Source organism: Cibotium barometz, chromosome 26 (assembly GCF_041138505.1).
Source record: "Cibotium barometz isolate CiBa-2024 chromosome 26, ASM4113850v1, whole genome shotgun sequence".
In the NCBI taxonomy this organism is placed as follows: domain Eukaryota; kingdom Viridiplantae; phylum Streptophyta; class Polypodiopsida; order Cyatheales; family Cibotiaceae; genus Cibotium; species Cibotium barometz.
Window position 1 is genome coordinate 47,652,937 of NC_141071.1, and position 14,696 is coordinate 47,667,632.

Here is a 14,696-nt window from a genome sequence, read left to right on the forward strand (position 1 = left end):
ACAAATTGTTCTCGCAGAGTTTCGTTTGACACATCCTTCACCTAGTGCATGTTGCCTATTTTAGGGATTTCTTTATCCACCCTTGGCTTCAAGCTGGTGTCGGAGAGCTCCATCCATTGGCAATCCGAGTGCATGATGTACTCTGCTTTTTGCAATATTTATGGGCTCCTTCCCCCTCCACATGCACGGTGTTGGTTTCTAAAAATTGATTAATCAATTTTTAACCCATCTTCTAGGTCCTGCAACTCCTCCCACTGATGACGGTCAAGAAGTTTTTCAAACCCACACCTCCTTGCCCACTCCCGATGTTCTTTCTTCCTCATGTTAGGGATAAGCATGGGCATGGATAGGCTTTTCTTTGGCCTTTTGTCGAGCCTAAGCATCTTGTTGATCTTCGGCATGATGTGGTCTTCTGAGAGAGTGTTGCAGATGGGTGAGAGTGTTTCGAGAAAGAGATAAAAATTGAACGTGTGTGTTTGTGTTCTTTCTTATGATTTTTCTCTTTTTTGCTTCCTTTTTTGGGTTGTCATTTTCTCCTTCCCCATTTTTGATGTGATGTGGCCCTTTAATTTACATCATGCCCACTACCTTGGTTTAATGCTATTAAAGCAATTTTGTTGTCTTCGGCCTTGCCGTTCTTGCAAGTGGATTTTTAATGATGTTGTGACACGTTTCCTTCATGATGTAGTTGCTTATGTCGCCTTTTGAATTGTTAACGTGGCTCAGGCTACTAGCGTACACTTGGTCACTTACTTTCTTGTTGTCTAGGCTTTGATTGGTTTTGTAGCGATTAGGGCTTTTGCGATATGGCCATCCTTGCACACTAGCCACCCTTCCGCAGCTTTGTGATTTTTTGAGACTTCTGCATCCAAGTCTACTAGTGAGAACATGCCACAGCATATGATCCGGACCGGCTCCTGACCTTCCACTTCTTATTTTTTTGATGTGATTTCCCCTGGCTGGCCTTTGTATTTCCTCATTTTGAAGCCATTCACTATTTTTGGAAAAGGTGTACCATCTAAGTTTTCTAAGTCAAAGGCATTCTGTGGCTGACCGGGTCTTTCGCTGGAATGGTCCCATCCACCAGATCTTGAATTTTCATGGGTGACGTCCCAACTTAGCATTGTAGACTAATACAAGGTCTTCTTTCTTAAAACTTATGTGCTTGAGATGCCTATCAGTCCAAGCCTTTCTTCTCTGAAGAGCGGTTCTCTCTACTGTGCAATATAGTGCTCATAGAGTACTACCGATCAACAAATGTGTTGAGAAACACAATGTCAATCCAAGGAATCGACCCGATTAGTGCATGAAGGCTTATTCCTTGCGGGAGAGCTCACATACACGAACCACCACTTTGACGATTCAACCATTCAGCACCTCAATCAATCTCTCAATCCCTTAAACCCACTACACTAATCAAGAGAACAAGCAATGCATGGCAATCTCTTAATCCCATTCAAACATTGATTAAATCTTAGCTTTCCCTAATGCAAGCAAACCCATAAGCGTGCATCTACTAACCCACAAGCTTAACACTAGTTCTGTAATTGGACGCTAAAGTGTCCTGAGGACACTAAAGTGTCCTGAAAGTTAGCATTTTTCTTGAATTTTTGTGGGCAATCTATTAAGAGTTTTGAAATGCTTAACATCCACAGATGTTCCTCAAGACCCAAAAAAAAAAATTGAGATTTTTTAAATTGCACTTTTCTTAGCTTTTGCAAGGCAATATTTTAATTTTCTTAGACGCATGCTGATAAAACGCATGATTTTTGCTGTTTTCAAAATAGTAGTAATTTGTACATAACTTTTAGAAGGGACATAGTTTGATCATGAAACTTGGCTTGATGGAAAGCCCATGATGTAAACTAAATCTTGGAATCATCAAACGATAATTATTGGATAAATTTTTGACTCGCTAATATTGAAATGATGTTTTTTATACAGGTGGAGCATGAATTTTTCTCCTTCCATATGCAAGCTAATAATGTAAAACTTGAGGTGCACCCATGTTATATAGGGTAAATACTACTTTGTTTTGAATTTTCCAAAACTTTAGAGCCACTTTTTGGGCCTCTTCTCATACATGGCCTTTTGCGCAACCTGTTTTTAATATGTAAAATGTCTAATTATGAGCCTAATTTTGATTTTCATCAAAGAGGAAAGCTGTGTAAGTGCATTATTTGTTGTAACTATAGGTGTAGACTACTTGTGCAAGCATAGTTATGATTAGTTTTTGAAAAAAGATGATCAAATTTTGTATTTTTATTTTTTACAGTTTTTTTAGAACTAGGCGATAAGAACCTACTTAAGTGGAGGCTAAGTTAGTGTCATACACATCAAATTATGGCTTATTTATCTCATCTCAAGCATGAAAACCAATAATCAACATTCTCATTGATAGGGCTACAATTTTTTTTAGTGGCGTGATTGAGTTTTGATAATACGCGTTACTTTTGCTGATTTTATACAACTTTTTTGGAAAAAATTCTAGGAAAGAAAAATGATTTTTTTGGTGAACTTCTACCTCCTTGGACTGATATATGCTATCAAAATATCTTGGAAAAAATGCTATTGATATCATTGGATTTCTTTTTTGAGAGAATGATACTTGCATATTTGGAAAAATCCTGAAAAATGTTCATTTTCAAGACATATGCTACTTTGTTGCTTATGTACTTCCAAATAAAAAGGCATTTTATATGTTTAGCATTTTTTACATAAGCATAGGGTTATGTTCTACATGCCCAATGAAGCATTTTGGTTTTTAAAGCTTACATTAGGAGTTTGATTTTTTTTCGCAACCCCCAAAAAAGGACACTCAAGTGTCCTGTTTTGGTACCAAACTAGTGTTAAGCAAGCATAGAATGTAACATTCACAAACCCATAAGATGATAGAGAGAGTCTATCCATGAATAACTCATTGCCAAGAAGTGGGCAAGAGCTTGCATCAATGGAGACTACACACACACACACTACAAGCATGCATACACAAGAGAAAGAAAGAAACATTCAACTAATCATAGATTAATCTACTTCAATGATGCTAAAACAGATTAAAAGAAAGAAGTGGAGCTATACTCATTGGAGCTTGATGCTCATTAGAGTACAATAGAGAGAGAGTTAGAGAGTTGCCATAGCTTGAGAGCTCAAGAGCTTCACTCTCAATAGCTTATGAGAATGGCCAAAAAATTATCCTCTTTCTTTAGCTATAGAGATGTCACTAACCCTAACCCTAGGCCTCTTTCACACATGGGTGGACAACCCCATAAGTGAGCCTTGCTTAATACACTTAGAACTCTCATTTAGAACCCACATTGGCCTGAAACGATTTACATTGCACTTCGGCACAAAAATATGGAAAACTTATGTGTGTCTTTATGTTCCCATGGCTACAATCCTGCTCTCTCACATTAATTGCTTCCGGCCTCCTTCCATAATCCGTGTTCCCGTGAGTGTTCCCATGGAACATTCCCCCCTTCCTAAATCGCACACGTCTTTGGGCCTGGTAGAAACTAAAGCTGCAAAAAACAATGTAAAGCCTTTTATTGAAAAAAAAAACAGCAATGACAATTGTGAGGTGAAAAAAAGAAGAAAAGACCACGGCCTCTATAGCCCTTCACCTCCCAAACTTTGAATAACAACACAAACGGGGGCACCACCAGCCACCGGCTGGAACACTTCTCACTGTTCACCACCCACCCACACCATAAAGATAGCTCAAAACCACGATAGACAATTGATCATTCAACAAAACATACACAGCACCATCCACACAGTACAAACTCAGCAATTATACCAAAAACCAGGACTCTGGCGAGGATTTACTGCCAAGGGAATTCACCCTTGCATCTGATAACCAAGCCTCTATCTCCCGGTCTCTGTTTCTCTTCAGAGGGCACCCCACCAGCAACCCTCAACTTCCTCTGCAGCCCGTCGATTCTTTGTCCAGCTGCTACCTACCAAGTGTCATAGGCGAGTCCCACTTGTCTCCACCCAGCCCACACATCAGCACCTCTCTGCAGCCAACACAAACAAAAACTGACCAGTGCTTCTCTGCTATCACGACCAGCACCCCTGCACTGTCTCTCCCGTCTCACCACGAGCCACTTCTCTCTCTTCCCTACTGTCCAAAGGCGGCCTCCACTGTCTTTTCTCTCCAGTGAGACCAGCCACCACTTACACTCAGCAGTTGCTCTTGCCAACTCTTCAAAAAAACACGATCATTCCCCATGCTCCAAAAGCGGCCTCTCTTCCGAATGAGACGGTGCCCCGCATTTAGCAACCACCCGCACACCACACTGCTGTAATAAAAAACTTCCAAACTCAAGCATCTGCTCCAAAAAAAACAACACGCATGTACCAGCTCACTGCAAAACCATTCAGCCTGTACATTTGCCAGGGCATTCAAGGCAAAGTTTATTCACACACCATGCATCCCATATGTACACAGACCCAAAAAACTTTTCAGATTTTCACCTGACATACTTTGCCAACCCCCCAGCCTGCTAGAGCATTCATGCTCAGCAAAAAACAAGAACTTGCATTCATATTCCTAGATCAAACGGCCAAAGTTGTATCACCCAACTTAACATCATAGCATACCACGTCCACCCACCTGGGTCAAAGAGCATCCTTTTAAATTCACCATGCCAGCATAAAGGCTCTTGAAAGAACAAGGACTGATCAATACACTGCCACCACTTGAGAAGATAAGCACCCTCAACATCTGCATGCAAACCATGTCCAAAACGCATAGACCACCATTCAACTTTAACATCCAAGAGTACTTGTTTTGACCATATATCCATCTTTTTCATTGAAAGCTTCTCCTTTATCACCACACCATTCTCACCCATAGCAGCTAAAAACCCCTTTGTAACATCCTCATCACACATCCTGTCCTCTTTATCCAAAACTTTGGTCGATTCCTGCTTCAAAGCATCACATAAGTGATAACCCACAATGCATAGACTCATCTGTCTAACTTGTTGTATGGCAACACTCATCATAAAATTCAAGACCACTTGTGAACACCATCCTCTAACCAAAGCATACAAGGGAGCATCATCTTTCCTGTTTAAAGTCACATCCATAACATTCTTGTCTATGCCCCTACAGGTTTCATCTTCATGCATAAGATCCATATCACTTAGCTCATCAGACAAGAAAACATGCACAGCATTAATCACATTCTCACAATCATAAACATGCTCATCCAAGAAGTCCGCAATGACCTACTCCTCTTCATTCTTCAAAGCAATCAGCTCATGGTCGACATCTTGTCCACACATATAAGCACTCACATCATCATCCGCAAGTGAAAAGCTCTCTACCCTCTCCTCCTTGGTAATGGTTTGTATAGAAGAATCATCAAAACAAATATCATTATAAAAAGCATCTTTTTCGTTGGCCAAAAGAACCTGCTTATCCTCCCACAGGGGTGTGTCATCACACATATGTTCAACATCTACAGCCACAATCAAGCCATCACCAAAAGAGCATTCCAAATCACTTTCCACAATAGCATCGACATACGATTGCAAGGACATCTCTTCCTCTACACAAATTGGCACCTCCATCTCTTCATTCGGCATAATAACGTCTTCGTCTCGACAATCCCGCTTTCCAAAAACGATGGCTTCTCTTTAAGACTTGTCAAGCACTCCTTTTGCTTTGGCTTTTTAACCTGTATGGAATCCTCATTCGGACACCCTTTCAACCATGAAAAGAACCCTGACGGCTTATCAAGCATACAGTTATTCACCTGCTTTGGCCTTGAAGGCATTCCTTCCAGCAAAAAACATTTGGCATCCTTTCCAGCATTAAAGAGATCCTCATGCACACCCTCTGAATGCATACCCAACTACCAAGTTTGCTTTTCCATCTCCTATAGTCATAGCCCAAAACTAGGGATTGGCGACATAGTTGGTATGAGATAGACATTAGGCTTACTCTACAACTGATATTGTCCCCCATATGAAAAGTTTCCTTGGTACTCCATCCTTCTCCAAGTACAGTGTCCAGATCAGTCAGAGATAGTCTTCTATTAAGCCACATCGTTCTTGTCCTCTCCAATTCCATTGTATTGAAACATGCCACAAAGACATGTATAGGCAAGAACCATTGAATTTTTATCCTTCTTGAAATCCTTCCAGGAGACATAGCTTTAAGAATATCATCTTTGATTTTGGATTTGAAGCTTGTTATGGTATTTGGATCAGGAACTTCCCATTCCAGTGACATTAATGTGGGAATAGGTATGTCATATAATTCTCCATGAACACCTTCTCTTGATGGAACCCTGTATTCTGCAAAATACACAAATAAATCCACTGATTTGTAAAATGAAGGTGGTTTGTCTGCATACATGACATCTGCAATCCCCTTGTGAATTGCTTTAAATGTGCCACTTAAGCTCTCAACAGGCTGCCACTCCACAGCTGTTGACGGAAAGATAACTGAAATTAGACAAACAACAAATATATCAGAAGGAGAAATATTGTGTTGTATCAAATAGATAAAGTTTTGTTGAATTACAGTAAGAATGGAGAATTGGATGTTCATCCAAGTTCAACACAATGTCTTTGGCCATGTAGACATGTTGAACTTTTGCAAGCCAGCCATTGTCAGTCACTTTGAAGGCAAGAACACGACCTTTCCAATGGGATTTCACTTCATTTCGCTTGGTTCTTTTCATCGTGTGGGCACCTTTGCAAGAGGGAAGCATTGTTACCCAATCATTCACACGAAAAGACATGGGTTTCCAAACACCATCTTCTCTGGTGTTATGAAAATCACAAGAAGTTATATTATGAGAAGGACGACGTGAGGACGCCATAGAAGCTCACAGATGAGAGAAAAATAGTGTCTTTTGAAAGTGCAAAGAAAGGAGAATAAACCATATGCCAAAATGGAGGGAAGGTGGAAAAGGGAATGAGCAATACCAAAATGGAGGGAAGGTGGAAAGTAGACGTTTGAAAAAATTTGGTGATTTGTCATTAATAGCGTTGTTTTCAGAGCCTGAAAAGAGGATTTCGTATCTTCCTGCTTGATTTTTTGAAATATAAAATGGAACAAGATGTCACTATTTTGGACCCAAACTTTAATGTTAGCCATCGTAAACGTCTAAATTAAGCCGTTTTAGCCGTTCGCCACTAAAATAGAACCGTTAAGAAGACATTTAGAGGAGACAAGAATGCTATACTTTTGTATACGTGTCAATTCACAATTGGACAATTTCTTAATCCTTAGATTAACAAACAGCCCTTTTCTAGCGGTTTTTGGCCCTAATGTGTAATCATGAATGCAATATCATTTTTATTGCACCCTTGGGTTCCAGGTTTAAGTTTTAGCATAGTACACATAGGGCTTATAGCATAAGCCTTATGCAAGCTTTATGCATAAGGCGTATGCATAGAGCTTATACACAAACCTTATGTATTAGCCTCTATGCGTAGAGCTTTATGTATAAGGCTCTATGCGTAGAGCTAATGCGTAGAGCTAATGCAAAAGGTTTGTGCATAGAGATATGGGGCATTATTGAAGGCCATCTAGAATGTTGGTTAAGTCAAGTTAGGAGTGGTTATCCGCGAGTAGGTGGCTATTGTGGAGGGGGAGCCCTCGATCTTTTCACTATTGATGTTGCACCACATGTAGAGGAGCAATCTCACAGGTGCTAAGTGGACCTGGGGAGTTGTTCTACCCTATTTTGGCCTAGAGAGAAAAACTGTCTAGAGAGAGATAATCCAAAATTGAGATATCTTTGGATATAAAAATCCTCCTAGTATCTAAAATGGATTCCCCTGAAACAGAAGTTTGAACTTTCCAATGTGCATTAGGAATTAATTAAAAATGCTATAAGGGACCTTAGCCTAAGGGTCTACATTTTCAGAAATTTTTGGATTATGGTCCAATTAAGGTTCCAATGGGCCAATTCGATTAATCCAAGTGTTGGGATGAGATAAATCCAAAAGAATAAAAGAAAATATCCAAAAATGAGTAAATGCTCACATAAGATGAAGAGTTGACTGAGTACAAGGTTTATTAGTTAAAAATTATGAGATATTACTAAAAAAATGAGATATTTTAGAATAATGATGCATTTTTGACACCTTGGTAAAGAAAGGGAAACTCTTGAGGTAGGCACCTTTTTCACACGTGTGGAAGGGTTTTTAATTTAAAAAAATTGTGATATTTTTATCTCTCCTCTCTCACCAAATCAAAAAGGAAGCCAAACTGGTTCAAATCTTGTCCAAATTGAGTCAAACTGAACCTCGAAAATTCTAGAACCCAGTTGGACTTGGTTAGTGGCCTCCCTCACCTATAAATAGACCCTCATTCCTTTGTATTTTCATATGGGAGCTATACCATGCCAATATTATATTAAAATAATCATATTTTCTATTATCCCTTAAAATTTTCTCTCTCTTGGGAGCTTGGACCTTCTCTCTCTCTACAACAACTCTTGGAGTTGCTCTTCTCCTCTTGGTGGACCAATTGATTGGTCAGGGGCTTCACTACAATTAGACAATCAAGCCAAACTTGGAGGTAAAATTGATTTTTTATGGTTTTTTTTAATTTTCTCAATAACTTTCTTCTTCTCAACCCCTCTCAAGCTTAAGTTAATCTTTATACTTATTTGTAATGCTTTCTTTAAGTAAATCTCTCTCTCTAAAAGAATAGCCATCTTTATGGCTAAATCCCTTAGAAAAGGATGCTTCTCAATGAGTCTCTTAATTCAAAGCTAAACTCTAGGCTTGATGAGCTAGAGATTAAGAAAATGATATTTTCATGATTTTGTGCTATTAAAATATTGATAAATTCTTTTAGATTGTTTATGAGTAGTTAAAAACTACTTTAATTCATTCTAAATGAGAAATGGATTATTCTAATAACTTGAGAAAAGAGGAATGTTGAAATTAGTTTAATCTAGTGAGATAATCATAGTTATGTTTATAATTATGATTAAAATTATGATTTAAATTCATAGTTTGATTTTAAGCATAAAAGAGTAACTACTATCATATTTTCATTACAAGCTTTTACTCTTTTAGAAAAAATTGAGAATTATCAGTAATAGCACAGCGAAGCTATGGTAAAATTTTCAGAAAATAATACATATCTTATTTTTATGCATAATGCTAAAAGAGGACTTCCTACCATATTCTAGGATTGGACATCCTATGCAAAAACAATGATTTTTTATCATATTCATGAGAAATTATTTTTTTATAATTATGAATAATTGATTGATTTTATGAGAAAAGAGTAATTTTTGGTAAATTTATTTTTATACAAAAAGAGAAATTTTCATGATATTTGAGATCCAAGTAATTAAATGATAAAAGAGTAATTTTTGGCGTAAATTCAAATTATGAGTATTTATCAAAAGTAGTATTTTGAGTATTATTATTTTATTAAAAAATATGGGTAGAATTAATTTTTTGTAAATCCCATGAATCTTTTATTCAAAAAGAAGAATATTGAATATATCCTACTTGAGAAATTTGAGAAAGAATGTGAAAATATCCATCAAGAAAACTTGGATAATTCTTACTCAGAAAGAGGGAATCTGGAATCCCCTCGGAGGATCGAGGATCCAATGAGTAGACGGAAGTTTAGATTTAGTTCTCATTAATGAAGCTTAAGGAATAAAAATACAATATGTAAATGCTCTTTATGAGTTATTACTATTCAATTCTGATAAGATTTATTTTCTCTTTTTAAACCTTCAACAACACTCTAATACGTAGATTCAATGGGATCAAAAAAACTTACTTTTAATTAAGACAAGCAATTAGCAGAAACTTAGAAAAGTCCTATCAATATTGAAAGTAAAAAACGGTACTAAAAGTGGATGTGATAAGATGTGATGTGGAGCAAAATAAATATAAATGAATGTGATCTGATGTAAATGGATGAGAATGAGTTGTGAAGTGATAGTTGTGCATGTGAATGAATGGACGGATGTGGATGAATCTTATGTGGATGGAATGAATGTGATGTGATGTGAATGGAATGAATGTGATGTGATGTCGATAGATGTGGATGGAATGTATGTGATGTGATGTGGATGCAATAAATGTGATGGATGTGAATGGGTGTGATGAGATATGAATAGATGTGATTGGGTGTGATGGATGTGAATGGGTGTGATGAGATATGAATAGATGTGACGAGATATGTGAGTGGATGTGATGAGATGTGAATGGATGCGATGAGATGTGAATGGATGTGAATGTGAGATGTGATGATATCTGAATGGATATGGTAAGATGTGAATGTGACGTAATGAGATGGGAATGGATGTGATGTGATGTGAATGGATATGATGTAGATCTGTGTAGATGTGAATGGATATAATGTGATGTGGATCTAGGTAGACGTGAATGGATGTGATGTGATGTAAATGTGATATAATGAGATGTAAATGGATATGAATGTGATGTGATGAGATGTGAATGGATGAGATATGATGTGGATGGATGAGATAAGATGAGACGTGGATCTGAATGAATATAAATGGATGTGATGTAAGGTGGATGAATGTGATGTAATGTGAATAGATGGATGAGATGTAAGGTGGATGAATGTGATGAGATGTGGACCTGGATAGATGTGAATGGATGCGATGAGATGTGGATAGATGTGATGTGATGTGATGTGGATCTAGGTAGATGTGAATGGATGAGACGTGATGTGAATGGATGTGATGTGATGTGGATTGAGATAGATGTGAATGGATGAGATGTGATGTGATGTGATATGGATATGGGTAGATGTGAATGGATGAGATGTGATGAGGATCTGAATATATATAAATGGATGTGATGAGATGTGGATCGGGGTAGATGTGAATGGATGAGATGTGATGTGATGTGATATGGATATAGGTAGATGTGAATGGATGAGATGTGATGAGGATCTAAATATATATAAATGGATGTGATGAGATGTGATGTGGATGAATGTAATGTGATGTGGATAGATGTGATGAGATGTGATGAGGATCTGAATATATATAAATGGATGTGATGAGATGTGATGTGGATGAATGTGATGTGATGTGGATAAATGTGATGAGATGTAATAAGATGTGATGGATGAGAATGGATGAAGGATGATGGGAATAGATATGACTGGATGTGGAATAAGCAAAGTGAATTGATTTAAAAGAATGTGGAATAACGAGAAATGATGTGGAGCAATATGGAAAGATGAGAGTTCGTTAGAAACTGTATTTATGACCTGTTTTTAAATGACTGTTTTATATCAAGAATGCTGGGGAAGCATTTTGACCATCTTATAAATGAGGTTATGGAGACCTAAGTGATAACATTGCAACAGCTGATGGAGAGTCAATGGAGGACGTCTCGCGTAGTAAGGTCGGCCGAGGTCTTGACCAGCCTCGGTTCGATTTAAATGGTGAGCTTTTGGTACAGTGGATGAGCCAAGGAAGTGGCCTATGAGTAAAGCCCTAGGTGACCTGTGAGTGAAGGAGCCTAGAGAGTGTTGACCATACGGTGCTCGGGCTCTGGGTCACCGAAGATACTCACGCGTGCGTCGGGGAAGAAAATGGAACAAGGAGTTAGAGTTGTTTTCTGAACTCAGGCATAGATCTGGTTGATTGGCCTTGCTGGTCCTCAACAGATGAGTCCATGGCTCTTTTATATAGATCTCTTGGTTGATCTTATTGATCTTCAATGGAGAGTCCATCTGGATTTTTTTATGTGATTATATTTTCGGGTACTATGAGCTAGGAACTATTGAAAAGGCCCTTGAGTGAACAGGTGGTGAGCGTTCTGGTTGCCAATGATGCTATAAGTACACCGATGAAAGAATGATTGAAAATTAAAATTCAAGCTAGATATTTTGGAGGATTATGATCAGTGATAAAATGATTTCATTAGAAGATTATTTTAAAGACAGCTGAATCTGTGAAACATGCAATTTCCTATTGGGTGTGTAAGTGGTGTGATTATCTTAAAGTTTGCTTGAAGCGCCTGCTAGGGGGCATGGGAACTCATTTCCCTGGTACCCGGGGCATAGGGCCTTTAATTTATAGACTACCAAGACACCCAAAAGCATTGCCCATCACTTGGGTATGCAATGCGCTGGGATGGGCACCCAAGCTTGGATGCTCACTTAGACCTTGACGTCTTAGTCATTGGACGGTACCTTAGTTGTTAAGGTGTTTGGTTGATATGCCTGAGGTTATGGGTTCAAGCCCTGCTGGCTACCCCGAATGATGCTACCTTGTAATGTTGCCCGTGGGTGTGTGTAGTGTGTGGTGTTTGTAAAAGGGCATGCAGGGCCTTGAGAGGAGTCCTCTCATCAACTAGGAATTAGTTGCACAAATTTTTAAAAAATGTTGCAAATAACCCCATTGGTCGCAAAATTGGTTAGAGATTGCTTTGCCTATCCATGTGCAAAGGAAAATGGCTAACTTTTGTGATTTATTAGCACCACGAGGCATCTAACTCAGAAAGTAAGGTTTCTCATTCACTCTGAGAATACGTGGGTACATCTAGCCACCTCGAATCACAACACTCTTATTTCAAAATATCCAATCCACAGCCACCATGCGGCACCTTATGGAACATAACAACCAATGAGGTAGCCACCATATGGCACCTTAAACCACCAAGAGACACTTCCCTCTGTTTATAAAACAGATGTGTTCTCTAGATCCCAAGGTATCTTGGACAGGTGAATTTAAGGGCCAAGAGGATTCTTCAAAGCGGTGAAGTTTCTTCATTTCTTCTACGGTTTTTGTGGTTCCAGGAGGGAGATTTTGCTCTAAGCATACGAGTGCCCAAAGGTACCAGCGTTGATGCAACAGTTATGAGGTCTTGTGATTCCATTTGAATCGTTCATTGGCACACATATGTGGGGTTTTGTGAAGCCAGGGTCCATATGCTGAGATTCACAAGCAGCAGCTGAACGTTTGTTCAAGACTATTCTCAACAAGAGGCGATGCTTCTACATCTTAAAAGAAAAACGCAAAGGAACGTTTACTCAAGGTTGAACATTGGCATCTAACAGCAGCGTTACGCGGAGATCAGGAGAACATCATTCAGTGTTTCTTTTGGTACTTGAGCATTCAATTGCAACATTCTTGTAAATGAAACATACAATAGGCGTTGAGTCTATCTTCTTGTGAGTGTTTGCATTTGTAATTCTGCTGCGCTCTCCTCTTTCTCAGAACTCTTATAAGCACAAGTAGTCCGCAGTGGAGATGTATCTTCATTTACAACCCCAACATTTTCCCCGCCGTGGAATGGTTGAGATCACAGCCAAGTATAGAAAAGAAACAGATCCTGCCAACGCGGCCTCCTCCAAACTACGCAAAGCTGGAGCCTACTCCCAAACCAACCAGGAGGCACATGAGACTCCAATGCCTCACAGGCAACCAAGCTCCCCTGACCTGGAGCAATTTGTGTACAACACAACAAAGCAGGGAAATTGCCCCCATCACGAGATACCACTGAAAAGGAAAGAGAAAACCTATATGGACCCCCCATCAGTTAAAGTAAATGCTTCACCTCTAGCCTGTAAAACTACAGAAAGAAAGAGCACAGTGATACCCATACACTGTCTGAGCCGAGTGAAATGTCTACCCATAAATACTTTGTGGCTGCATTGCTTATGCACTGGAAATTTTCAGGTGTTGTTGGGGGTCATCCAACTGTCAGCCAGCACCCATCCTTGTCGCCAGTTTTGCTCCCTTGTATATCCGTTCAGCATTACTTTCTTGTAACAACCTTGCAACTAAATCTTGCCAACAAGTAGTACCCGGGTGCCAAAGGTAAAAGGAAAAAAGGAAACTATCCACGATACAGGGAAAAAGGGAGTAGGGAGTGTCAACTACGGGCTATTGCATTGTACTTTGGGCTAAGCCTTTACTCTGATATATACAGTGATTGTTGGTGTGATTCTCCATTCTCTGTATTGTACAAGTCTGTTTGATTCCTAGTTTGTGTTAGTGCTTTCTGTTTGGATATGTCTTCTTGCTAGACCTTGGGCTTAACGTCATTCATGTCCAGACATGACTCCTATCTGGAAACAGAATTACGAGCCACGTCAAGAATCTCATCACATTCAAGAACTAATGCGATGTCACGACTAACTCCCTTAGCATACACAGATCGACAACACAATGCGCTAGCATTGGCTTATCGCGTTGGGCACATTGACATTAGTCGCATCTCCTCCGGAGACAACTAGGTGGTTTGGAACCACACAAGTGCCGGATCTCAACCGGACACCAACACTTTTGGCGATCTTGCTGGGGACTGGTACACCAATTAGGGGAGTAGAGAAATAGAGGCTAGTATAGGTTAAGTCCTAAGTCCTGCACAGTCAGTAGAGTAAACTAGTCAAAAGAAGCCCAGAAAGAAAGCACACACTAACTAGTGTCAAGAATGCTAACTATAGAGTCATAAGAGCACAATGGAGTCGGCATGGAGAACGAAGGAAGCTCAAATAGGAAAATGCGGTACCATCGTAGATAGGCTGAAGCTCTAGAACAAGAAGTACCACTGTACTATGTTAGAATTTTTGATGCAGGAAGCACAAGAGGGATGGTACAGACCAATGTACTATGCAAGCAAGAGACTGTCCAGACCGGAAAAGAACTACTCCACCACAAAGGAGGAGTCATTGGGAATGATCTACTTCATCAAAAAGTTCAGGTA